Genomic DNA, 27507 nt, shown 5'->3' with positions numbered 1-27507 from the left:
TTTATGTGCCACTGTCAGCAATGGACTTCATGAAGTAGCCCACTGCAAACCATGGCATGCGGTTCGCTTCGCAATGTTCACCCTGAAAGCCGTTGCTGTGGACCAGCATTCACTGTCGGGCTTGAATCTGACTGCCGTTGAGAAGACATGACATTCGTCACGTAACACTAAAGATTACCTCCAGGAAATGGAGCAGCAACAGCACACACTCGTTAGGGTTTATGGAGGTTTTATAGCGCCATGATAAGCCTTGCTTTTAATCAAGTTAACAAAAAGTTCAGCGGATTGCTTTTGACTGAAACAAACTCTCACACTTGCGCTGCTAATGTCGATGTAATTGGAAGATGGGGTAAACGAATCAAGGTGTGCAGCTGATTGAGGGACGGAAGAAATATTTAATCAGCATCTCGCAGGAAGTGTAACTGGCCCACAAACATACAAAACACAAATCACGTGACAGATTAGATTTTAAGTTAGAGTCAAGTTACAGACAGACAGTACTGAAAGAGATTAAACCAGCTCAGCTCATGTAACAGTTTCCAAAAAAACAAAGTTAATTTCTTTCGTGGGAATGTTAGTGTTCAAATACAAAATAGATGAGATTCTTTTATGCTTTGAAGACGTAGAAAATTTTGAAGCGATAGACGGTCTGTGTCTCTCTGAGCACCATGTAACAGTGAGAGAGAAGTTAACTATAGGTGATCATAGACTTGCTTCATTTTCATGTAGACTTAACACGAAAAAGGAGAAATTGTAACGTATGTAAATGCTGGACACGAAGTCAAAAGTATTGAAGCACACAGTTTCTGTGTTGGTCAGACCCGATAAGCATGTGCTTGTGACTTGGTACTACTTCTCTGATGATGTTATCAAATTTACAAATCACCTCTAGGAAACTTTCAGCTATTTATGAGAAATCTAGAAGCATTATCGAGCTACACGTCAGACAAGACGAAGCAGTTGGTAGTTTGTGGAAATTTCAATGCAGCTTACTTAAAAGATAAGGACAGTAAAAGTTAACTAGAATCATTAGTTTGTTGTTCCAATCTCATTTCAGTTTTCCCACTCGTGTTTCGCAAGATTGTAGGACATTGATTGATAACATTTTTATAGGTAGTACTCAGGCTGAAACAATTAAGGTGTACTCAACTGTTACTGGACTATCTGATCATGATGCACAGTCAATGCAAATAAACAAGAGGGCACCTTATAGCTCTGAAGCAGGTTCATACAAAGCAGTGAAGGCAGGATACAATGTATTAAAAGTCAATTAAAAGTGGTAGTATAGAATGAAGCATATGTAGAAAGAGACGCTTATGTAAAACTCAGTTTACTCCGTAGTAAATATGTGTCAGTATTTGAAAGGGAATTAAAAGCTGATGTAAGAGGAAGAGGTGAATTTATGTACAGGCCAGAATAAGTACCGAGCGGGGTGGCGCAGTGGTTAGACACTGGACTCGCATTCGGGAGGACGACGGTTCAATCCCGCGTCCGGCCATCCTGATTTAGGTTTTCCGTGATTTCCCTAAATCACTCCAGGCAAATGCCGGGATGGTTCCACTGAAAGGGCACGGCCGACTTCCTTCCTAATCCTTCCCTAATCTGATGAGACCGATGACCACGCTGTCTGGTCTCCTTCCCCAAACCAACCAACCAACCAACCAGAATAAGTTAAGATCTGACATTACGTGCATACTACACAAAATGCTGTATTATTTTAAGGAAAGTCAGTAAAATGTCAAGAGGTACGTACATCTTGAAAGAAATTAACTATGTCGATGATAAAGTTAAAACTCTATGGGACATTGTCAAATGGAAGACAGGTCAGCCAGTCAATGTACAAGGTATCATAAAAATTAAACTAAATGACAGTTTGGTGACTGATAATTCATAATTGCAAGTCCATTCAGCTATCACTTTATAAATGTAGCAGCAAAAATAGGACTGAATGGTTCGGTGAAAGAAATATTAAAAATGTCATTCCACAAAACTTCAAGCAACAAGAAGTAACGCCAACATTCTTCATATAAATTAACAGAACTTTAAAAATTTTAAAAAGCCAAAGTTCTTGAAGTGTGGATGCATTTCAGAAAGAATTCTAAAAAGCTGTTCTTACTTAACTCGTGATGTCCTCTGTGATACATACATATCATCCCTGGCACGGGGAATTTTTGAAAACTGATTAAAATATGCCTTTGTTAAACTTCTTCATAAGAAAGGCGACAAGAAACACTTGAACAATTTTTGTCCAATTTTCTTGCCGACATCTTTTACCAAAATATTAGGAAAATAATGTAATCCAGAGTAATCTCGCATTCACGTAGAAAGAATTTGCTTAGTGTAACACAGTTTGGGTTCCAGAAGGATTTCCCTAATAAGAATGCTATTTATACGTCCACTCATCAAATACACACATCATAAAATGTTTTAAAACACCTCAGTTCCGAGAGTTCCGGACCAGTACAGAAAACTGGAATAGAGATCAACATAAACATCATTTCCGCCCTTTTTATTGCTCATGAAAATTTTACACATTGCATGTTGTACCACCATACACTCAGTCCTTCAGAGGTGGTGGTCCAGATTGCTGTACACACCGCTACCTCTAATACCCAGTAGCACGTCCTCTTGCACTGAAGCATGCCTGTATTCGTCGTGGCATACTACCCACAAGTTCATCAAGGCACTGTTGGTCCAGATTGTCCCACTCCTCAACGGCGATTCGGCGTAAATCACTCAGAGTGGTTGAGGGGTCATGTCGTCCATAAACAGCCTCTTTCAAACTATCCCAGGCATGTTCGATAAGGTTCATGTCCGGAGAACATGCTGATCACTCTTGTCGAGCGATGTCGTTATCCTGAAGGGAGTCATTCACAAGATGTGCACGATGGGGGTGCGTATTCTCGTCCATGAAGACGAATGCCTCGCCAATATTCTCCCGATACGGTTGCACTATCAGTCGGAGGATGGCATTCACGTATCGCACAGCCGTTACGGCGCCTTCCATGATTACCAGCGGCGTACCTCGTCCCCACATAATGTCACCCCAAATCAGCAGGGAATGTCCACCTGGCTGCACTCGCTGGACAGTGTGTCTAAGGCGTTCAGCCTGACCAGGTTGCATTGCCTCCAAACACGTCTCCGACGATTGCCTCGTTGAAGGCATATGCGATACTCATCGATGAAGAGAACGTGATGTCAATCCTGAGTGGTCCATCCGGTATGTTGTTGGGCCCATCTGTACCGCACTGCATGGTGTCGTGGTTGCGAAGATGGACCTCGCCCTGAACGTCGGGAGTAAAGTTGCGCCTCGTGCAGCCTTTTGCGCAGTTGAGTCATAACACGACGTCCCTTGGCTGCACTGAAAGGATTATTCGACTTGGTGGCGTTGCTTCAAGGTTCCTCCGAGCCATAATTCGTAAGTAGCGGTCATCCACTGCACTAGTAGCCCTTGGGCGGCCTGAGCGAGGCATGCCATCGACAGTTCCTGTCTCTCTGTATCTCCTTCTAACATTCTGCGTGGTGTCTGTTTGTTCTGAGTCGTGTCTCCCTACCACTTTCGCGCAACGACGCTCTGAGCGTGTTTTTTAGGGTATTGACTAGTTTCAACCTGGGACCTGTTGCTGGTAAGGAGACGCCAGACCACACATGACGTAGGGTTCAGAAGAGTTCAGTAAGACTAGCGATGATATAATCAAATACTTAATGATTTCAGCGTCAGCTCCACTACACTCCCTGTAAAAGAGCCTTAATACTAACTAAATTTAGTGGAGGGGGTTCAAGGCTTTCCTATTTTTATTTAGCTGGTAAAATAACGTCGAAGAAGCAGTTAAGTTTACCATTGGAATTTTTATTCTACTCACAAAACATTGTTTATAAATTGCACTATTGATAAAAGGAAATATTTTAATACATGATGATAAAAACCAACAAAAATGTGAACGAATATTCCCTGAGTGGGTTTCCAAGTTCTACAATGGATCGAAGGATGACCTATGCCATATCACATCTATAATCTAGGTTTAAATTAAGTTTCACAAAAGAGAAAACTATCAAAATGGTCTACAGTGACCCACAATTATCTTTAATTACTTATTTAACTTGTCCTAAATTACAGTGGCTGATGTGGCTTCTCAATAATTATATAACAGAAAAATCATCGCGTTTCAGATTTTAACTACTAGTAGCAAATGTGAATACCACGAAGTTTAATTGACGATCGACACTAGTATTACGTAGAAAGGGGATGTAACAGATGAGACTTATGCAGTTCTGAGTGAATCCTTATGCGGTCTTATGCGGCATCGCGTGCGTTCATTACCTAGTCGGTGGTCAGTCAGCGTCAGGGGGCGGCGGGCGGCGCAGCTCCACACACCTCACCGTCTCGGAAGCAACTCTCTCTAACCTCTCCTTACTACAATTTCCCGAAAATCGTAGAGGGAGACCAAGAGATGAATACACAAAACAGATTCAGAAGGATGTAGGTTGCAGTAGGTACTGGGAGATGAAGAAGCTTGTACATGATAGAGTAGCATGGAGAGCTGCATCAAACCAGTCTCAGGACTAAAGATCACAACAACAACGGTTTAAGAAAAAGGTATCTGGCTGTGTTTTAAATTGACCAATCAGGGTCTCAATGTTAACCTTAAGCTCCGCCTACAAAAATTCTGTCTGTCCAATGAGAAACGTTATACTTTTCGTGGTGGGGCAATGTTTTTTTTAATGTTTGCTACGTAACAGAGACGTGTATAGTCTCACGCTAAAACTTGCAGATGGTGTGGCCCTTTTAGTGTTATCGTAAGATCTTTACTGTTCTTCTGGAGGGCTCTATCTTTTAACATGGACTGGGGGCTGCTCTTGGCGGTTGACCGGCGATGTGGGTGCCTGTCCCTTATTGTAGGGTCTCCTAGCCTGCACGGTTCTGCTTTCGGCTTCTGTTCTCGTTTCCCCATCGGAACTGCGTCTGTTTCACGGTGGGAAGGTATGACATGCATTTAGGCGTTCTTTTGTTACTCTGCGGTATTCCATTTGCTCACTCGTTGATCGTATTACTTTGGTTAATTTAATGTCAGGATTTATTCAGAGCTACGTGATACGAGGGCAGTTCAATAAGTAATGCAACACATTTTTTTTCTGAAACAGGGGTTGTTTTATTCAGCATTGAAATACACCAGGTTATTCCCCAATCTTTTAGCTACACAACACTATTTTTCAACGTAATCTCCATTCAGTGCTACGGCCTTACGCCACCTTGAAATGAGGGCCTGTATGCCTGCACGGTACCATTCCACTGGTCGATGTCGGAGCCAACGTCGTACTGCATCAATAACTTCTTCATCATCCGCGTAGTGCCTCCCACGGATTGCGTCCTTCATTGGGCCAAACATATGGAAATCCGACGGTGCGAGATCGGGGCTGTAGGGTGCATGAGGAAGAACAGTCCACTGAAGTTTTGTGAGCTCCTCTCGGGTGCGAAGACTTGTGTGAGGTCTTGCGTTGTCATGAAGGAGAAGTTCGTTCAGATTTTTGTGCCTACGAACACGCTGAAGTCGTTTCTTCAATTTCTGAAGAGTAGCGCAATACACTTCAGAGTTGATCGTTTGACCATGGGGAAGGACATCGAACAGAATAACCCCTTCAGCGTCCCAGAAGACTGTAACCATGACTTTACCGGCTGAGGGTATGGCTTTAAACTTTTTCTCGGTAGGGGAGTGGGTGTGGCGCCACTGCATTGATTGCCGTTTTGTTTCAGGTTCGAAGTGATGAACCCATGTTTCATCGCCTGTAACAATCTTTGACAAGAAATTGTCACCCTCAGCCACATGACGAGCAAGCAATTCCGCACAGATGGTTCTCCTTAGCTCTTTATGGTGTTCGGTTAGACAACGAGGGACCCAGCGGGAACAAACCTTTGAATATCCCAAATGGTCAACAATTGTGACAGCACTACCAACAGAGATGTCAAGTTGAGCACTGAGTTGTTTGATGGTGATCCGTCGATCATCTCGAACGAGTGTGTTCGCACGCTCCGCCATTGCAGGAGTCACAGCTGTGCACGGCCGGCCCGCACGCGGGAGATCAGTCTTGCTTGACCTTGCGGCGACGATGACACACGCTTTGCCCAACGACTCACCGTGCTTTTGTCCACTGCCAGATCACCGTAGACATTCTGCAAGCGCCTATGAATATCTGAGATGCCCTGGTTTTCCGCCAAAAGAAACTCGATCACTGCCCGTTGTTTGCAACGCACATCCGTTACAGACGCCATTTTAACAGCTCTGTACAGCGCTGCCACCTGTCGGAAGTCAATGAAACTATACGAGACGAAGCGGGAATGTTTGAAAATATTCCACAAGAAATTTCCGGTTTTTTCAACCAAAATTGGCCGAGGAAAAAAATGTGTTGCATTACTTATTGAACTGCCCTCGTATACTGCCGGATTTGCTATCATGTCAGGGTTTTCATGGAAGGTGTTGGATTTTCCTGACACCTTACATCCTCTATGTCCGAACAACATCGCTTTGATGGAATCTGAGACGCCTGGACACTTTTCCCCTGTTGAGAGCCCTTCCTGGCACTAAGTAACAATGTGGACGCTATCGAACCGCGGTATTGACCATCTAGGCATGGTTGAACTACAGACAACACGAGCCGGACACGTCCTTCCTGGTGGAATGGCTGGAACTGATCGGCTGTCGAACCTCCTCCGTCTAAGATGCGCTACTCATGCATGGTTGTTTACATCTTTGGGCGGGTTCAGTGACATCTCTGGGCAGTCAAAGGGACTATGTCTGTGATAGAATATCCACAGTCAACGTTTATCTTCAGGAGTTCTGGGAACTGGGGTGATGCATAACTTTTTTGATGTATGTAGTACAAAACTTAAATAATTAAATTTCAGCAGGTATTTTTTTATGATCTTTACAAAACATTTAATTGTGTGGATCATGCTCCTGTTATAAAAGCTTATATCTTACGATGGCTTTGCAACTGGTTTGGGTCATACTTAACAAACAGAATTAAAAAAGTTGTGCTGAAAAATTCGAACAATGTTGGAAGGATAGAAAGTCTTACTCGTTGGACGATAAGTCATGAAGAGAGTACCGCAAGGTTGAATTTTGGGTTCACTCCTATTCCTTATGCATCGGAATGACCCTCCAGCTAACATTCAACAAACAGATTTGGTAGTTTTTGCAGACAATTCTAGTGTTATAATAAATCGCATTGGAGAGAAAGTAACAGGCGAGATCGTTAATGACATTTTCCAAAGAATTATCGGGGGGATCGAAATAAATTCGCCGAATGCTTATAACTTGGCGTCAGCTGTATTAGATACAGAAGATCTTCCTATTGTTGACATGAAAATTTGTGCCGGACCGTGCCTCGAATCCAGATTTCGCGCTTATCACGAGCGGTCGCAGTACTATCAGGCTATCCGAGCACGACTCACTGCCGGACCGAAACTTCTGGATTAAACTACAATCAGTGATGAAAGCCAGAGGCTATGATATAGGGATGTAGAAGTGCGTCATATGGTAGTTTTGGTGGGTGCGGCAGGCGTGCACAGGTAGCTTAAAGGCTAAGGCGATTGCTCTTGATAAACGAGGAATCCAGGTTGGAGTCCCCGTTCGCCACATACTTTCACATGTCACCAACAAGTTAACAACTGTGCCTAATACAGCTCAAACCGCGTTGTACGACTTCAGAGAATTTTTTTCCATGTAATTTCGAATGGCTGTCAATCATCATCAATGATGAAATTATTTAGTGGTTCTCAGAAAATGGACTGTACAACAACTGATGTAGCATACGGACAGGAGTCAGTAAATAAGGTAGAAGGGTCCCAATTTTTGTGTGCATGTATTGGTGAAACCTTGCACTGCATCAGGCTCTTTACTGAGCCTCCCAAGCAATTAAGTTCAACTTATGAAACTTCCTGGCAGATTAAAACTGTGTGCCGGACCGAGACTCGAACTCGGGACCTTTGCCATTCGGGGGCAAGTGCTCTACCGACTGAGCTACCCAAGGACGTCTCACGCCCAGTCCTCATAGCTTGACTTCTGCCAGTAAGTTCAACTTATTTTGCTCTTTGTATAATTATTAATCTTGGAAATAAACGAATTAACCCTCTGGTATATTTTGTATATTCTCATTCAATAAAGTGTTATCGAATAAATTTCTAGGGTAACTCACCATTCAGAGAGAAAATATTGATTGCATAATAGCGAGCAGTAAGAAAAATGTGTGGTGCTCACCCACAAATGTCACGTAGGTACCTCTTCAAGGAGCCGTCACAATACATGTATTCGCTAATGAAATTCGTCGTAAATGATCCATACCAATTTGACAACAGCGGTGAGGTCCATACCTACAACACTAGAGCGTAAAACGGCCTTTATTACCCATTATTAAAGCTGTCCGTGGGTCTGAAAGGAGTACAATATGCAGCAACAAAATCTTTGATCGTTTGTTTAATAACATAAAATGTCCAACAAGCAGGAAAGCAAATTTTAAATCTACCCTAAAATTATTTGTCCTGGACTCCTTCTATCCCATAAGCGATTTTCTATTTGCAAAGCTTGTAGCCTGTAAAACCAAAACAAGAAACACTTTTTCTGAAGAATAGTTTCATGAGTAGGACTAAAAATAAGGTTTTCTTTCATGTTAACACCAATTATGCACACATACCCTGTAAAGTGACTAGTTCCATATCAGAGGTAGGAGACGAGATACTGGCAGAAGTAAAGCTGTGAGTACCGGGCGTGAGTCGTGCTTCGGTAGCTCAGATGGTAGAGCACTTGCCCGCGAAAGGCAAAGGTCCCGAGTTCGAGTCTCGGTCCGGCACACAGAAGTCTGCTTTAGGCGGTGGCGCGGCACGGACCTGCTGTCCCGGCCGCGGGAGCGCGTGGACGAGGAAGTGTTTACACCGCCGGTACTCGCGTGTGTTGTCGTCTGACTCGATCGCCATGGCACACAATTTTCGAAAGACTACGCTCCAATTTACGTTCGACAACGAATTTGCCAGACCCAAAGCTTTCGAAATAGAGCGTTTCTTGAGGGAAGAAGTTCGTTTACCTGCTGCGGACATAACTGGAATACACCTGTCCATTGTAAGCCGTACAATGTACGTAAAGATGACCGATGAAGCTGCGTGTGAAAGAACTCTCTCCGCTGCTCAAAGAGGATTTAAATTTCGACACTCTGATGGCCATATCAGCGATGTAACAGTAACTCCTTCAGGATTGGGTGTGAGGGTCATTCGGATCTTTGAATTGCCGTTTGAGGTGCCAGAATCGATGGTTACTGAATCGCTGCGACCATATGGAACGGTACTTACAAGGGAACCTCCCCATCGCACCCCCCTCAGATTTAGTTATAAGTTGGCACAGGGATAGGCCATGAAAAACTGAACACAGATCAATCGAGAAAACAGGAAGAAGTTGTATGGAACTATGAAAAAAATAAGCAAAATATACAAACTGAGTAGTTCGTGTCCAAGATAAGCCACATCAAGGTACAGGTACACTGATGAGCATCGTGGTCCCGTGGTTACCGCGAGCAGCTACAGAACGGAAGATCCCTGGTTCAATCCTCCCTCGAGTGAAAAGTTTTAATTTTTTATTTTCAGACAATTATCAAAATTCATGCACTCAGACATGATCAACTTCGCTCTCCAAAATTCCAGGACATGTTCAGATTTGCTTGGACACATGCAGGATTTGACGGTCTACACACGGAAAAACTTGAAAACGTTAAAAACGTATGTTTTGACAGAGCACAGGGAAAACTGTGCGACTGTGAAACTTGCATTCATTTGTTGCCGTTTATGTGACAAACTCTTATGTTTTCATCACTTTTTTGGGAGTGATTATCACATCCACAAGAAAACCTAAATCGGGCAAGGTAGAAGAAACTTTTTACCCATTCGCCAAGTGTGCAAGTTAGGTGGGTCGACAGCATATTCCTGTAATGTGAAGCACATGCCGTCACCAGTGTCGTATAGAATATTTCAGACGTGTTTTCCTGTGGAGGAATCGGTTGACCTATGAATTTGCGATCAAATGTTTTCGGTTCCTATTGGAGAGGCACGTCCTTTCGTCTACTAATCGCACGGTTTTGCGGTGCGGTCGCAAAACACTGACACTAAATTTATTACAGTGAACAGAGACGTCAATGAATGAACGGTCAGATCGTAACTTTGCGAAAATAAAGTAAGTAAAATTTTTACTCGAGGGAGGACTCGAACCAAAGACCTCTCGCTCCGCAGTTACTCACTCTAACCACGGGACCACGGCGCTCCTCAGCTTACACATTCCTTGATGTTGCATATCTTACACTTGGACTACTCAGTTTGTATAATTTGCTTATTTTTTCAGAGTTCCACACAACTTCTTCCTGTTTTCTCGATTGATCTGTGTTCAGTTTTTCAAGGCCTATCCACTGTGTCAATTTATAACTAAATCTGAGGGGGGTGCGATGGGGAGGTTTCCTTGTTAGTCATACGCCTGAACGCTGGGCAAGTTTTAGTACCTATCCTGTGCTAAACGGCGTGCGACAGGTGCGGATCATCCTTACTAAACATATCCCGTCATATTTATACATTGGCGGCTGTCGAGCTATTGTGATCTACGATGGCCAGCCACGCACCTGTTCTGGCTGTGGTGGAGAAGGACATATCCGCTCGGAGTGCATACAACGCCGCGTAGTGCAACTGCCACATGGCGAAGCGTCACAGCGAGAAGTTCCCACGCAGCTGCCGATGACGTACGTGTCGGTGGCCCGCCGGGAGGTGTTGCCAAGTTCGGAGCGTGACAAGGACGTGTTTATGCAAGAGCAGACCGAGTTACGGGAGCATGGAAGTGACTCGGAGAATGTCCATACACCCACGTCACGTCAGTCGAGGGAGGAACATTCCGAAAACTCACATGTAGCACGCGGCGTGGAAGTAGAGGTCGAGACAGTGGCGCCGGCAACGGACCGACGAACGATCGACGACCACAGTGAGGCAGCAGAGGGCAGGGCACGCAAACAGCGACCGCCGAAGCGTCGCAAAAAGCGTCGCCATAGTTCCGGTGACAAGTCCCCCCCCCCCCCCCCTAGCCCAGGGGACACGGAAGGTATCCTAGCCGAAGAACTGTCTGACACAGAACACGTGCCTTTAGAGGACGCTGACAGGATTCCGTCAGATGGTGACCGGATGTCCTGCCTTTCAGATGGTCACTCTTCATTGACACCGACTGACCCAGCGCTGCCGACGAAGGAGTCACGGACACCAATGTCCCGGCAGCCACGTCGAAACACATCAGAGGACGTTTCTCGGATGGATGACCACTGCGACTGGGCGGAACCAGTCGAAGACATACAGGAATTGCCACCCCCAAATGATGACCACTCACCTACAGGATGCACATCACGGAACGACAACAAAGGAGGGCAGCCCGTTGGCGGGCACCCCTCTGAGCATGACACGAGCATGACAACGACAACGAACCAAGCGTATAAGGTGGGCACCGTGAACATTAACACCGAACGTTCGCTAGCAAAGATGCAACTTCTCCGGGACATGATTTACGCCACAGACGTTGATATTCTGCTGATGCAGTAAACCTGCAATGCTGCTTTTCCCGACGTGCATGGATACAACACTTACCTAGCGCCGACTCCAGATGGAGGACGTGGCACAGCGATACTAGTCCGGGAAGGGATTCCGATCTGTGACCTCGATTACCTTCCTTCGGCTCGGGGTTTGGCTATGACCGTGAACGGCATTCGTATCGTCAACATCTTTGCACCCTCCGGATCTGACAATCGACAGGCGCGTGCACGATTTTACTCGGAGGAGATTGCCCCCCTATTCCGTGGGAGGTATGACCACATCTTGGTAGGGGGGGGGGGGGATTTTAACTGTGTACTCACACCGAAGGATCAAACTCCTAATTTCAGCTCCTGCCACGCATTGAACACGATCTGCCGGGACATGGCCCTTATGGACACGTGGGAAAAGATCCATGGGCAGCGAGAGGGTTACACATATTTTACTAGCCACTCGGCGAGCAGGCTGGATCGGATTTATGTTTCTGACGGATTAAGAGATCACGTGTTGGCTGCTGAACGTTGGCCCACAGCTTTTACGGATCACCTTGCATATTTATGCACGTTAACCCTCCCACAGCAGCGGGTCTGGCGGAGTCGTAGTTCCTGGAAACTTAATTCATCCTTATTGGTGGATCTCGAATGTCGCCAGCGGATCGAAGAAACGTGGCAGACTTGCACTCGCCGTCTGCCGCTGCACCGTACGGTTCTTTCGTGGTGGCTGCAGTGTGCAAAACCGGCGATACGAAGAGCTCTCATAACGTATGGCAAGGAAAAAGCGAAATGGCTCCGAGATACAGTTGATTATTACTACATGGTGCTCCGCGACCTGTCCTCCAGGGCCCCATCGCCCGAGCGTCAAGCGGAAGTCCATCGCATTCAGGCCAGCATTTTATCGATTACGAGACGTCGACTGGAGGGACTTTCGATCCGTGCTCGGTGCTTGGACAACGTCGATGGAGACCGTATTGGCATACACCATGTGTCCAAGGGACATGCGCGTAATCGCCGATCCCTAATCACAGTGCTCCATGATGACGATGGTCGGCCCTTGACATCACAACAGGACATTGCTGCTGAGTTTCTGGAGCATTACCGCCTCCTTTTCACTGGGACGCCGACGGACAATCTGACAGGAGATGAAATTTTGCGACAGATACAAACGGAGGTGGATGGTCCGGAGGCAGAGGCGCTATTGGAACCCCTAACGGAAGACGACATCCGGGGCGCACTCACGAAGGGTGCGGTGCATAAATCCCCTGGGCCAGATGGGTTGACACTCGAATTTTATCGCACATTTGCGGATTTAATGATGTCCCAGTTGGTATTGATGTATAATGAGTTACTGAGCACTTACACGGACGTTCCGTCGCAGTTCATGGCGGGACTGCTCATACCAATACCGAAATCGACAGCGAGTGACAGCGCCCATCAATTTAGACCTCTCACGATGCTCAATACTGACTATAAGATCTTTGCGCGAATGTTGGCGGCAAGGCTCAAGACTGTAATATCCAAGACAATACCACCAGACCAGGCTTGTCTAGGGGTTCGGAGCAACATACATTCTATCCTCGGCGAATACCATGACGTAATTTCCCTGACGGAAGCTTGTCGCATGCGAGCGGCGTTCGTATCGGTGGATTTTGATCGTGCCTTTGACAGGATCAACCATGATTTCCTAGGCAGGACCATGTGACGCATGGCGATACCACGGGATTTTATTACAGTCCTCATGCGCCTCCTTCGCGGCGCTTCTTCGACGGTGAGAGTCAATGGCAGGGAGGTAGGAACGATTCCTGTTTGCAGCTCAGTTAGGCAAGGATGTCCCTTGTCGATGATACTGTTTACAATAGCGCTCGAACCATTGGTGCAGACTCTTAGACGGACTCTAACAGGCGTCTGACTCCGTGCGAGCTCCTTCACGTGTCGTGCATATGCCGACGTCTTGATGATACTCGTCCGGTCGGAGAACGAAGTAAGTCAGGTGGTTACCCTTCTTACTACGTACGGAGTAGCTGCGGGAAGCAGAGTCAACATGAATAAAACCAAGATCATGCACATCGGTCGAGGGCTGCACGCTCTGCACAGTCCGTTTACGACGGTGGACATCTTGCGATGCTTAGGGGTGTTGTTCACCCGATCGCTACGGCAATCAGCGGCGGCGAGCTATCGACGTCTCCTCCAGAACGTCCGACTGCACATACGCAACAATTCACTCCGAACGCACGACCTGCTCCAAAGAGTGGACTACACTAATGTTCACCTGGCCTCGCGACTGCCGCACCTGGCACAGGTGCTGCCAATGCCACATGGTATTGCCGACAGATTAATGGCGGCCTTAGGATACTATGTCAGCCAAGGAATGTTATTTAAGATCAAATACGAGACTTTAGCTCTCCCACACCATTCTGGAGGCGTTAACCTCACGGATGTGCGGAACAAGGCTCTAGCTCTATACCTGCGAGCGACGCTACGCACTTGGACCCAACGGCAACACGCCATCACGTCGGCCATCCTGGACGTGCTTCTTCCGACGTCCTTTGAACCAGCGGTGGCGGTCGGCACAATCTCGCCCTCTTTTTCTCACGTCGCGCGATTTTTTGTTGATTTTAGTTATGTTCAGTTACAGATACCTTCTACAAGAATCCCCACTACCCGTGAGGTATATCGATACTTCCGGCGTCATCATGGCAGCAATGTTGTCGAACTTAAATACCCAGCGCGGTACTGGCGACAGATTTGGCGAGCTGTCCATATACCTCTCCTCACCACAGCAGCGCGATCGTCATGGTATACACTAATCAACCGCAAGACAGTCAACCGCCAACGATTGTACGACATTCGCATGGTGGATTCCCCGCTCTGCCTTATATGTGGCATGCAGGACACCGACGAACATTCTCTGCAGTGCGGTGGGGCAAAGGATGTTTGGCGGCTGACGCAAGTCATCATGCCCCTCCTCCGACGCACCGACGAATCAACTATCACGACGGACGCTTTACTTTTCCCTGACGCTGTCTTTTCTCCCTCACAAAAAACTTCGGCAATCCGATGGATTGGAGGACACGCATCGCACTACGTGCTCTCGCGGACCTTGATATCGGGCATGGACTATTGGCATTATCTACTAGAACAACACGAAATCATCCGACGCCACTCTAAATATAAAACGCATTTTGCGAACTTTCTAGGCAGCATGTTTCATAACCCCCCGAAGCGGTGGGGAGTCCCAGGTTTAAGTTGTTTCGAGGGATAGGATGTACTCCCAGTGAAGCGACGAGGATGTCACTTCAGCCCTATATTTCTTTCCCTTCTTTTTTATATATGATTTTTCTTTTGGGACATTAAAATTAAATGAATAAATAAAATATTATTGTTACTAACACAGAAATTACAATGCACAATGTTTCCTTCCTGTTGCCTCTCCCTTATTTATCCTGTCAGGAGACGGGGACACCGTGGCCAGGCCTCCAAGTACGACCCCTGCCCACTCTGCCCCTGACTGTCATTCTGTCATCACCTTATATTAAAAAAAAAGATGGTAGAGCACTTGCCCACGAAAGGCAAAGGTCCCGAGTTCGAGTCTCGGTCCGGCACACAGTTTTAATCTACCAGGAAGTTTCATATCAGCGCACACTCAGCTGCAGAGTAAAAATCTCATTCTAGTTCCATAACATTTCGGTAAAAGAGCCGTTCAAATGAACTGTGGAAAATGCAGCTAAGTAACTGGCCCCTGTTAGTATGTTTCCACGACCTCGTTTTTAGGCCATGTGGTTCCTGTAGACACATTGGACAGCTGGCGTTGATACACCAGCAAATAGGGCAACTTCATTGACGGTTTCGTCACAGACACCACCAAATATAATATCCCCTTTCTATCATTATGGCGTATCTGTGTGTCAACGCATTTTCCTGCACTGATTATACAATGGATTGGCGCATAATCTACTGTATAACGTATCAGTCAAATGGTAGACTCACATGTCTCATATACGTCATTGCTATTGATTCACTTCTTTGTAATTCATACCATGTGTAACCTCCCCCTCACTTATCGACCTTAATGACAGTGAAAAATTAAACCGCGTGTACCTAATGGAAATTTGGGAAAAGCAATCGTCACCGAGGTTAATTTGTCGGTAAAGAGGGAGGAAAGGGTTACATCTAAATGAAAGGAAAAATGCAAATGAAACTGGTGGAAATTAATTTTGAAATAGGGGTAAAGTTAATAAAGAAAGTAAATGTGCGGCCGTTATGTTAACAATCAACTAGCGGTAATTAGATATTTGAGATTTGGGGGAATTTTCGGTCGCCAGTCCTAAGGACAATTACTATAGTAACTGAAAAAGAAAGGTTATTACACATATAATTAGCACTAGAAGCGTGGCAACTGAAGGTCGACTAGTGTAGTGTGAAAACTGAAAGTTTGTCAGAAGTAATAAATTTCGCTACACTTAATTTAGCAAAAGAATTAATAAAACCGGAAAATCGAAAGTTAATTTAGTGACTGAAGTTAATAGTGAGCTTTCTTTCTGAAGCACATCGAAATTCAGTAAAATACGGTTAGTCTTGGACTACCTCAACAATCATTTCAAAAGCTACTTGAATCTACGCAATTTAGAAATAAGAGATTTAACTTTGAACTTGAATTAAATGATTCTGAACAATTAACAATAGTAAAATTTAGTACGTACCAAGCTGAGCTGCAGTCACAGGTAAGCTAAAATATGGTAACAAAACTAGCACTCTTAATTTGTGCTTGTGTAATCTAAGTATTGTAGCCAGCTATGAATACTTTAAGTGAACTTTGAAGTTAAAGCAGCGAAATGGAATTATGCTGGCGTTTGAATTTCAACGACACTCGGGTTCATTTCGGAAAAGGAAGGGATCCTGCTTGGTAATGCAATTGGGACAATGAGCAACAAAGGTTCATGCTAAGTAGCTGTAATTTTGTGATGCAACAATTTTAAAAGTTTGAAAAGCTGAGGTCTGCCATACAGTTCTGAAACTTTACGTGCTTCCAGTTTTCCTTGTTGGCTGATTGAAGGTTTGAAGCCGTCGATCGAGGAGGTGGCGAAAGTCACTCATTGTCGGCCGTCGCTGTTGCAGAAGCTGGATGTTGGCGCGCCTTCTTCTCGACACGGTCACCAGACGAAACGGGCTCTTGATGTGCGCCAGCTAATGCTTCCCGTCCGCGACACCGTGTCAGAAACTATCATCGCAAGTCGAGTGCAATTACATGCTGGCAAACCCCGAAAGCGCGGCGACTCGCGGGAGCTTCACACAACACACCTGCTCCACTCGCTACTCCCGCCAGACCCCCCCTGCACTGCCCGCGCTCCACGCGACAGAGTTAACACTACCAAAGATCCTAAACACTTTTGTTCTCCACACGACCTATCGATGTATTCGTTCGATAGCATAGTTTTCCCTAGGCCAGACCCAGCGTATAAATGCAAATAATATTCACAAAACAAACCAACATAAATGCATATATATATATATATATATATATATATATATATATACAAACAGTAAAACAATTACAATATACAAAGAGACAGAAATGTCATATCTCGAGGTAACAAACCAAGGAAAAAAAATTATAGTACAATAGATGGAAATAGGAGGATATGCATTTCCGGCGTTACACATGTTTCTACCGATTGATGAATATCTTATGCTGACAGTATTGGTAATGTCGGTGGTTGAAAAGATCGATTGGCTGATGCAAGTCTTAATTTACATCTATCTTTGTAGTTAACTGCGTGTTCTGTATTTGTTGTGCTGTATGAGTCTTCCCTGGGTCTCACTGTAGGAGAGGGCAGAGGCCGCTTGGAGTCAGGTTAGCCTCCAGGTTTCCCTATGGAGAACAGCCGGCCTCCAAGGACTAGGCCGTTTGTCACAGGGGCAGTACCCGGCCACAGGCAGTCATGTAGGCGTTTATGGGGCCCTGTACTGTCTGGTAGCAGTGGGATGCGAGCGGTCAACACCGCACAGACTGTGGCCACGAGCTGTGCAGTGCCGCATTCTGGCTAGAAAAGGGCCGGTTTAATGAACCGTGTCTCACGCTCGACCAGAGTAGAATAAATTATTTTTACAACTCGGCCTCAAGGAATATTGTTTTTCGCTGGTAACGCTTTTCCTACAAAACCGTAGGGTGCCGAGCTGGTCGGGACATATACATCTCTGCCTTCTTGCGGGAAGCTAGGCGGCTATTTTTTGGTAAAAGTTTTTTTCTTCTGTTCTTGTGGTGGGCGAAGTCCATCAGCCAGACGCCACTTTACCTTACTCTTGTAAGGTGGGAAGGTAGCACACTGGGTGATCCAAAAAACATATATACAGGGTGTTTCAAAAATGACCGGTATATTTGAAACGGCAATAAAAACTAAACGAGCAGCGATAGAAATACACCGTTTGTTGCAATATGCTTGGGACAACAGTACATTTTCAGGCAGACAAACTTTCGAAATTACAGTAGTTACAATTTTCAACAACAGATGGCGCTGCGGTCTGGGAAACTCTATAGTACGATATTTTCCACATATCCACCATGCGTAGCAATAATATGGCGTAGTCTCTGAATGAAATTACCCGAAACATTTGACAACGTGTCTGGCGGAATGGCTTCACATGCAGATGAGATGTACTGCTTCAGCTGTTCAATTGTTTCTGGATTCTGGTGGTACACCTGGTCTTTCAAGTGTCCCCACAGAAAGAAGTCACAGGGGTTCATGTCTGGCGAATAGGGAGGCCAATCCACGCCGCCTCCTGTATGTTTCGGATAGCCCAAAGCAATCACACGATCATCGAAATATTCATTCAGGAAATTAAAGACGTCGGCCGTGCGATGTGGCCGGGCACCATCTTGCATAAACCACGAGGTGTTCGCAGTGTCGTCTAAGGCAGTTTGTACCGCCACAAATTCACGAAGAATGTCCAGATAGCGTGATGCAGTAATCGTTTCGGATCTGAAAAATGGGCCAATGATTCATTTGGAAGAAATGGCGGCCCAGACCAGTACTTTTTGAGGATGCAGGGACGATGGGACTGCAACATGGGGCTTTTCGGTTCCCCATATGCGCCAGTTCTGTTCATTGACGAAGCCGTCCAGGTAAAAATAAGCTTCGTCAGTAAACCAAATGCTGCCCACATGCATATCGCCGTCATCAATCCTGTGCACTATATCGATAGCGAATGTCTCTCGTGCAGCAATGGTAGCGGCGCTGAGGGGTTGCCGCGTTTGAATTTTGTATGGATAGAGGTGTAAACTGTGGCGCATGAGACGACACGTGGACGTTGGCGTCATTTGGACCGCAGCTGCAACACGGCGGACGGAAACCCGAGGCCGCTGTTGGATCACCTGCTGCACTAGCTGCGCGTTGCCCTCTGCGGTTGCCGTACGCGGTTGCCCTACCTTTCCAGCACGTTCATCCGTCACGTTCCCAGTCCGTTGAAATGTTTCAAACAGATCCTTTATTGTATCGCTTTTCGGTCCTTTGGTTACATTAAACCTCCGTTGAAAACTTCGTCATGTTGCAACAATACTGTGTTCTAGGCGGTGGAATTCCAACACCAGAAAAATCCTCTGTTCTAAGGAATAAACCATGTTGTCTACAGCACACTTGCACGTTGTGAACAGCACACGCTTACAGCAGAAAGACGACGTACAGAATGGCGCACCCACAGACTGTGTTGTCTTCTATATCTTTCACATCACTTGCAGCGCCATCTGTTGTTGAAAATTGTAACTACTGTAATTGCGAAAGTTTGTCCTCCTGAAAATGTACTGTTGTCCCAAGCATATTGCAACAAACGGTGTATTTCTATCGCTGCTCGTTTAGTTTTTATTGCCGTTTCAAATATACCGGTCATTTTTGAAACACCCTGTATATGTAAGTGGGACTTCAGGAGCCGTTTTTTGTAAGTCTCAGAGACAGGAAATCAGCCTATCGAGTGACAGAAAAATATACCTGAGAAGATGGAATTTGAATCTTGGTTTTCTGCGAATTGTGTGCACCAGCAGGCAGCTCACTGGATAACATGCGGTAGGTGGGGGATTGGACTACCGGAGCCTTCTCATTGGTGGAGTATTCTTTTGCATGAGTTTTGTGTAGAGAAGAGAGTAAAGATAGAATTTTCAGGATACATTGGATGGAGATGCAATAGCGGATGCTCGGGCTTTGGAGCCGTGGAAAAGCAGACCTTTTGACTTCGGAGATGCAACAGAAGGTGAACTTGAGTTTCTGACGATCAGCCCATCACATGGTAGCTGCTGACTAGCGGCTGGTAGCAGGCCGTACGATATGGCTCATCAGTTATGGTGAGATTATCTTGCAGGACTGGCTACCTAGGAAGGAAAGCAGTAAGACGTTTTTCGCTCCGTTACATTAAAAATTGATTTGGTCCTGTGATTTAACACATGGTCAGGGGTTCGAGGATTCACCCATAGTCAAGCAGGCTTCAACATTTGCACGAATATTTTGTGTGTCTTTGTGACACGATCGGTCCAGTCCCTGCTCACTGTATCACGCTTTCTTGATAATGACCTGTCGAGACGATGGACACTCCTGTGACACCAGTTACTCGTGGGTTTTGCCAAACCAACCTCATTCTGATTTAAGTTCGTTTCAGTGTTCATAATTATGGGTATTTCCTTTCACTTAGTAATTTACACTCCTGGAAATTGAAATAAGAACACCGTGAATTCATTGTCCCAGGAAGGGGAAACTTTATTGACACATTCCTGGGGTCAGATACATCACATGATCACGCTGACAGAACCACAGGCACATAGACACAGGCAACAGAGCATGCACAATGTCGGCACTAGTACAGTGTATATCCACCTTTCGCAGCAATGCAGGCTGCTATTCTCCCATGGAGACGATCGTAGAGATGCTGGATGTAGTCCTGTGGAACGGCTTGCCATGCCATTTCCACCTGGCGCCTCAGTTGGACCAGCGTTCGTGCTGGACGTGCAGACCGCGTGAGACGACACTTCATCCAGTCCCAAACATGCTCAATGGGGGACAGATCCGGAGATCTTGCTGGCCAGGGTAGTTGACTTACACCTTCTAGAGCACGTTGGGTGGCACGGGATACATGCGGACGTGCATTGTCCTGTTGGAACAGCAAGTTACCTTGCCAGTCTAGGAATGGTAGAACGATGGGTTCGATGACGGTTTGGATGTACCGTGCACTATTCAGTGTCCCCTCGACGATCACCAGTGGTGTACGGCCAGTGTAGGAGATCGCTCCCCACACCATGATGCCGGGTGTTGGCCCTGTGTGCCTCGGTCATATGCAGTCCTGATTGTGGCGCTCACCTGCACGGCGCCAAACACGCATACGACCATCATTGGCACCAAGGCAGAAGCGACTCTCATCGCTGAAGACGACACGCCTCCATTCATCCCTCCATTCACGCCTGTCGCGACACCACTGGAGGCGGGCTGCACGATGTTGGGGCGTGAGCGGAAGACGGCCTAACGGTGTGCGGGACCGTAGCCCAGCTTCATGGAGACGGTTGCGAATGGTCCTCGCCGATACCCCAGGAGCAACAGTGTCCCTAATTTGCTGGGAAGTAGCGGTGCGGTCCCCTACGGCACTGCGTAGGATCCTACGGTCTTGGCGTGCATCCGTGCGTCGCTGCGGTCCGGTCCCAGGTCGACGGGCACATGCACCTTCCGCCGACCACTGGCGACAACATCGATGTACTGTGGAGACCTCACGCCCCACGTGTTGAGCAATTCGGCGGTACGTCCACCCGGCCTCCCGCATGCCCACTATACGCCCTCGCTCAAAGTCCGCCAACTGCACATACGGTTCACGTCCACGCTGTCGCGGCATGCTACCAGTGTTAAAGACTGCGATGGAGCTCCATATGCCACGGCAAACTGGCTGACACTGACGGCGGCGGTGCACAAATGCTGCGCAGCTAGCGCCATTCGACGGCCAACACCGCGGTTCCTGGTGTGTCCGCTGTGCCGTGCGTGTGATCATTGCTTGTACAGCCCTCTCGCAGTGTCCGGAGCAAGTATGGTGGGTCTTACACACCGGTGTCAATGTGTTCTTTTTTCCATTTCCAGGAGTGTATTTTTAATCAGCAGCTAGATAAACCGCTTTCTAACTACGTAAACCATTAACTTTTTAGTATGAACCAACTCCCGGAAATCATTTACGAGGATCACTTCTGTCACAGAATGTATCGAACGGTCGATACATTCTGTGACAGAATCATTTCCGTGTCTCTGTTCATGGGGGCGATCTGCCTTTCGGTCTGCCCAACCAGTGCAGATCAATGTAACAGCCAAAAGGCCTGTTAGCCCAGCTGGCTCTGTGTCAATGCTGAAGCTTCACATGATCTCCTGGTATCAACCTTACACCAACTACTGTGCTCTTTTATTTTATTTTTAATCATTTATTTACTTAACATGATATGATTATGGACATCAGGCCGTCTCTTACGTCGGACCAAGGTTTCGTACATACAGTACCTTTCTTACATCACAGTTACCTTAGAGATAAATATTTTAATATGACGAGTAATGTTCAAACGATTTGACTGTCTATAGTGACAATATGAGTAAATAGTACTTATAAATATAAATTGGTCTTGTTCGTATCTGAACTTTACACACTCAGAAGAGAGATATCTTACAAACTTGACTTTTTTGTGTGCTTGGGAAAGGCATCTTTGTCCGTTATGTTAATTATGGCCGCGCTCTTGCAGATTCACCTCATATATATATATATATATATATATATATATATATATATATATATATATATATATATATATATATATATCGGACTGTCTATTTGAGATCAGCACCCGAAGACGTCGATGGTTCGTGCTGGACGACTATGTTTTCAATTTACAGATCTTTTCTTTGCCAAGCCAAGACACTCAACTATCTTACAAATAACTAGTGACACAAAATAAAACATACATGGATTAGTAATAATTATATTCTGAGATAGAAACATTGTTTAAAAATACACTTACATCATGTGACTACGAGTGCCGGTGATTGCAACTCGTGAATAAAATATTCAAATAATACAATGTTAATGGCAGTGTGCCACACACGTCCGATCTGTACAGGACCTCTCAAACAAAAAGTAACCTATACTTTTGTCATCTGACGATCGTAATTCTTCCTCGGTTTTCCAGCGGCTGTCGGCAATGCTTGCACAGCCATGGATTTCATCTGTGGTTTTTTAATTTATCTTTATTTTTCAACTTATAACTACGACTTTTTCCCAAATAACCGCTCAGCGTGCAAATGTGCCTTTAAACTGCCCCCTGAGTTGCGTGGCGAAAGGTCTCACCTCCAGGCGAGCAACTTACTCTAAAGGACATTTCATTAATACATTTGCAAATACAGATACATAATATATACAGTATACATGACATATACATAATATTTACATGAAATATGTTTGTCTTTGAATGTGGCGGGTGCGCCTTAAAAGTCTTATGTTGGTATCGCGCTTGTATCAGTTGTATGTTGGCACTGAAGTTGTCGCGCATGCGCAGTCGCATGTATTTCAGCAGTTGCGCGGCGGTTGCTTCGCGAAGTTGGTCACACGTCATATTGTTTATTATTATTTCGTGCGTTCGTGTGCACTAGTGGTCGTTATGACAACATTTAGCATCAAGAATTTGGTAATGTGGATTTACATTTGAAACAGGTATAGAAACTTAGTTTTGTTCATTGTCTCTTTCACACAGTGTTTTTTGCACTAGGTTGTACATCATCTGATAGAAGGCTGGAAAATTCCCTTTTTACAGCATGAGTTCGCGAAGGCATGGAAGCAGGACCTCGGACGGCACGGGGATGGCGTCATTCCTCGTTCAACCAGGTAAGAGAGTCCGTCTTTTCCGAGAACATTATGCTCCCTGAGGACACGTCCAACATCCCTCCACCCGTCGAGTGGTCTTCTTCGCGTTGGAAGAAAGTGACCATAGGTACGTAGGGAACCAGTTCTTGCCATTCAGGTTTGCGGAGATGCGACGCAGTAAATGTCAATTTGCGATGCACTCAAAAGTGTCGGAGCACTTCACTGTCACAGTTTTGCGACGCAGTTAATGTCAATTTGCGATGCACTCAAAAGTGTCGGAGCACTTCACTGTCACAGTTTTTACGTGCTTTGCTTGTTAAGCGATACACAAATGTTCGTACACACGTAGACGTGACGTAGTACAAATGTCCACTGACATGTCTTTACACACAATTCATAATACGATTTTTGCATTTACAATTTGTAAACAAATTCTCAAACGCAAATAGTTCATCGTGTCTCTATACATTACATTATATGTTGAATAGTCTCATTTTCTGTGTGTTGCACACCAGTTTCTCGTGGTTACAAGTCTAGTGATGTACAGAGAACGTCCACAAATAGTTTCTGGTTATACAGATCACATAACTTTCTCGTATGTTCACATTTTACAAGTACAGGTATTGTACACAAGTGAGCATACATTGTACCAATTTTACATAAATACAGATAAATGCTTGGAAATGTGTTACAGAGAAGCTCTTTTACATAGGTACCAATACGTATAAAGATGTTACATTTTGGCTTTTACACAAATATCGTAACATATTTCTCGTGTTGCTTTACAAGCACGATTGATTAAATAAAACATTTTCAAATAGGTTTACATGAATTTTACAATCATGACGGGTTTAAATTTTGTGTTTTGCGTTGTGCAAATGATGTCACCTGAAATAAAAAATGGTTAGACACGACATCTCACACCAGCATTAAGACCAAGCACATATCTACTAATAGGCAAAAGGAAAAAGCATGAGCTAACTTAATTCTCAAAAAAAAAAAAGAAAAACACTCACGACACGAGTGTAAGTGTGCCTCGTAAGCAAGGCCTTAACAGCTTGTAAGTATGCGTGTTCAGTGGTGAGATGCGTGTCTATTCGGTTTCTGGATGAAAATGTCAGCTCTAAAATAAACAAGTCTTTGTCGTCAATCAGTCGTTAGTAGTTGAATACTGACGATGCAGATAGTCAATCTCGTAGGCTGAAAATATGTCTTCTTCAGACCTGTTTTAAAATTAATATACAATTTACTTTAAAGTTTTATGTGGCTACTGTAAGTATTCGACGAAGACGAATCTCTTCTTTCCCCTTCTGCTGCTAACATGAACAGCTGAAATAAAATTCTTATACTACGTAGCTTCTCTGTGGAATTACTGTGAGGTACGTGTATTTGACAGTTGTGTATAACTTAAGCCTGATCTATAGGTGTGTCCATCGTTGAGCATAGTATACTTTCAGATCACGGTGAGCATATAGTCTAATAGGTTTGTTTGTCTTAGGATGCTGCAGCACATATGCATTGGGATGTGGAATGCTGGTAATGATACACCAGACGCGACTTCGCTTTGCGCCGCTGAAGAGCTGGTGATTTATGGTGAGTACGCACACGTACCTTCATACCTATTCTGTACTGTTGCCTCCTTTTGACAGTGCGCGCATACGATTTGTTTCTTCTATCGGCTTCCGCAGTCAGCGTCGCGCAAACTTCTCTGACCTTTTATTCGTGGGTTGCTTGCTGAAAATAAAATTTAGGTAGTGGTGTTGTCCAATCGTTCCCTTCCTTACGATCGAACATGAGTTCATTTGGAGTGTAGGGAGTTTCATAGATGTTGAGGTTATTGTATACCTCCTCGAATAACGACAAATACGTTACCCAGTTGGTATGCTTATTAGAAATGTAAGTCCTCATGAATCGCTTAACCTCACGGAACACACGCCAGTGGGATTACATTGTGGACTGAACGTAGAAATTAATATATTTTTAATGCTATTGTCGTTTAGAAATTTTCGCCACTTGTGTCCAGTATAATATGCGGCATTGTCGGATAGAATGGCTTCTGGTTTTCCCACGTGAGGAATGTAGTCACAGGAGAAACGTCGGATGATTGTTATAGCAGTAGCTGATCTTATGACTTACAGTTTAACGTGTTTGGTGAATAGATCGTAAAATGCGAGGGTGTATTTTACACCTCCACTGCTTGTGGGATGTGAACCACTTATGTCAGTACTTCCTGTTTCTAAAGGTTCGCTGGGTAAAATGGAATGTGGATCAGTTTTTGTGGATAAGTTCACCGTTTTAGACTTCTGGCAGATCACACACGTCCTGAGTACACTGTGGATCTTGCGTCTCATATTACTTAAATAACAATGGGTACTGAGTTTTGCTAAGCACTTTTTGGTACCATGATGACCCAAAACAAAAAGTGTGTGCCAAATTAGGTTTCGTTCAGAATCTTTGGGAATGCAGACACACCAAGTAGTGGCTTCAGGATGTCGGCGGTAAAATAACACATCATCATGTATTAAATATCGGTTTGATAGAGGATGATCAAGTTGATTCGTGAGTAAAATTCTTACCTTTTTCCAGTGCGGATCGAATTTTTGCACTGTTGACATATTTCTGCATAAAAAAATGTCGTGTGACTAGGGCCTCCTGTCGGGTAGTCCGTTCGCCGGGTGCAAGTCTTTCGAACTGACGCCACTTCGGCGACTTGCGCGTCGATGGTGGTGAAGTTATGATGGTTAGGACAACACAGCACCCAGTCCCTGAGCGGAGAAAATCTCCTAACCAGCCGGGAATCGAACCCGGGCCCTTAGGATTGACATTCTGTCACGCTGGCCACTTTATTTTTTTTTTTAAATCTCATTTTGTTCGTTGTCTTCGTTTGTTGTATCTGCTCGGGGCGGACGTCGAAAGACACCCGTTTCAGTTCTATGTTGATCCATGAATTCCGTTTTTTTTTTTTTTATTACAGAGGGTAGCTTATCCTCTGACCCAACACGCTGAGCTACCGTGCCGGCACCAGTCAGCTACCGGGGGCAGACATTTTTGCCTACGTCAGTGTAGTATTGGTGATATTGTTTATCCTGCATAAGAATTATTCTGTATTCGTTTACATTCTCCAGGTCGGAATTACTCTGATTCAAACCTTGTGGTAGGCGAGACGAAGCGTCGGCTATGACGTTGTGTTTGCCCTTAATGTGTACAATTTCAAAAGAATAATTCTATAGTGATAGAGCCCAACGTGATAATCTGGGATGTACTAGCTTACAGCTTAAGAAAAATGTGAGAGCTTGATGGTCAGCCGGCCGCGGTGGTCTCGCGGTTCTAGGCGCGCAGTCCGGAACCGTGCGACTGCTACGGTCGCAGGTTCGAATCCTGCCTCGGGCATGGATGTGTGTGATGTCCTTAGGTTAGTTGGGTTTAAGTAGTTCTAAGTTCTAGGGGACTAATGACCACAGCAGTTGAGTCCCATAGTGCTCAGAGCCATTTGAATCATTTGAACTTGGTGGTCAGTATAAATCTTTGTGTGCTTACCATGTAAGTAATAATTAAATTTCCTGAACCCCCGCGCTATAGAGAGTGTTTCAAGTTCTGTGGTAGAGTACGACCGTTCACATTCACTAAGTGTGCGGCTCGTAAAACTAATAATTTTCACCAGTTCATGCTCTCCATTCATTACGACTTGGAACAAACAGCAGCCTAATCCATATGATGAGGCATCACAAGACATACAAATATCTAAATTAAAATCAGGGTGTTCCAAAATGTTTGCATTGACTAATGCCTGCTTAATACTATCGAAATCCTTCTGACACTGGTCAGACCATATCCATATCTGGTTCTTTTTTAGAAGGTTGCGTAGATGTCTGCTGTTTAAAAGTTGGTGTGGTACAAATCGTCGAAAGAAAGAACAGAGTCCAAGAAAAGATTTCCATTGTTTTCTAGTCCGTGGAGTAGGAAAATTCCTGATTGCGTCTAATTTGCTAGGATCAGGTCGTTTACCTTGAGCATTAATAATGTGTCCAAGATACTTGATTTCTCTGCAACCAAATTTTGACT

This window comes from Schistocerca nitens, chromosome 5, assembly GCF_023898315.1.
Source record: "Schistocerca nitens isolate TAMUIC-IGC-003100 chromosome 5, iqSchNite1.1, whole genome shotgun sequence".
Classification (NCBI taxonomy): domain Eukaryota; kingdom Metazoa; phylum Arthropoda; class Insecta; order Orthoptera; family Acrididae; genus Schistocerca; species Schistocerca nitens.
The sequence above is the reverse complement of the archived record's forward strand: the minus strand, read 5'-3'. Positions refer to the sequence as shown.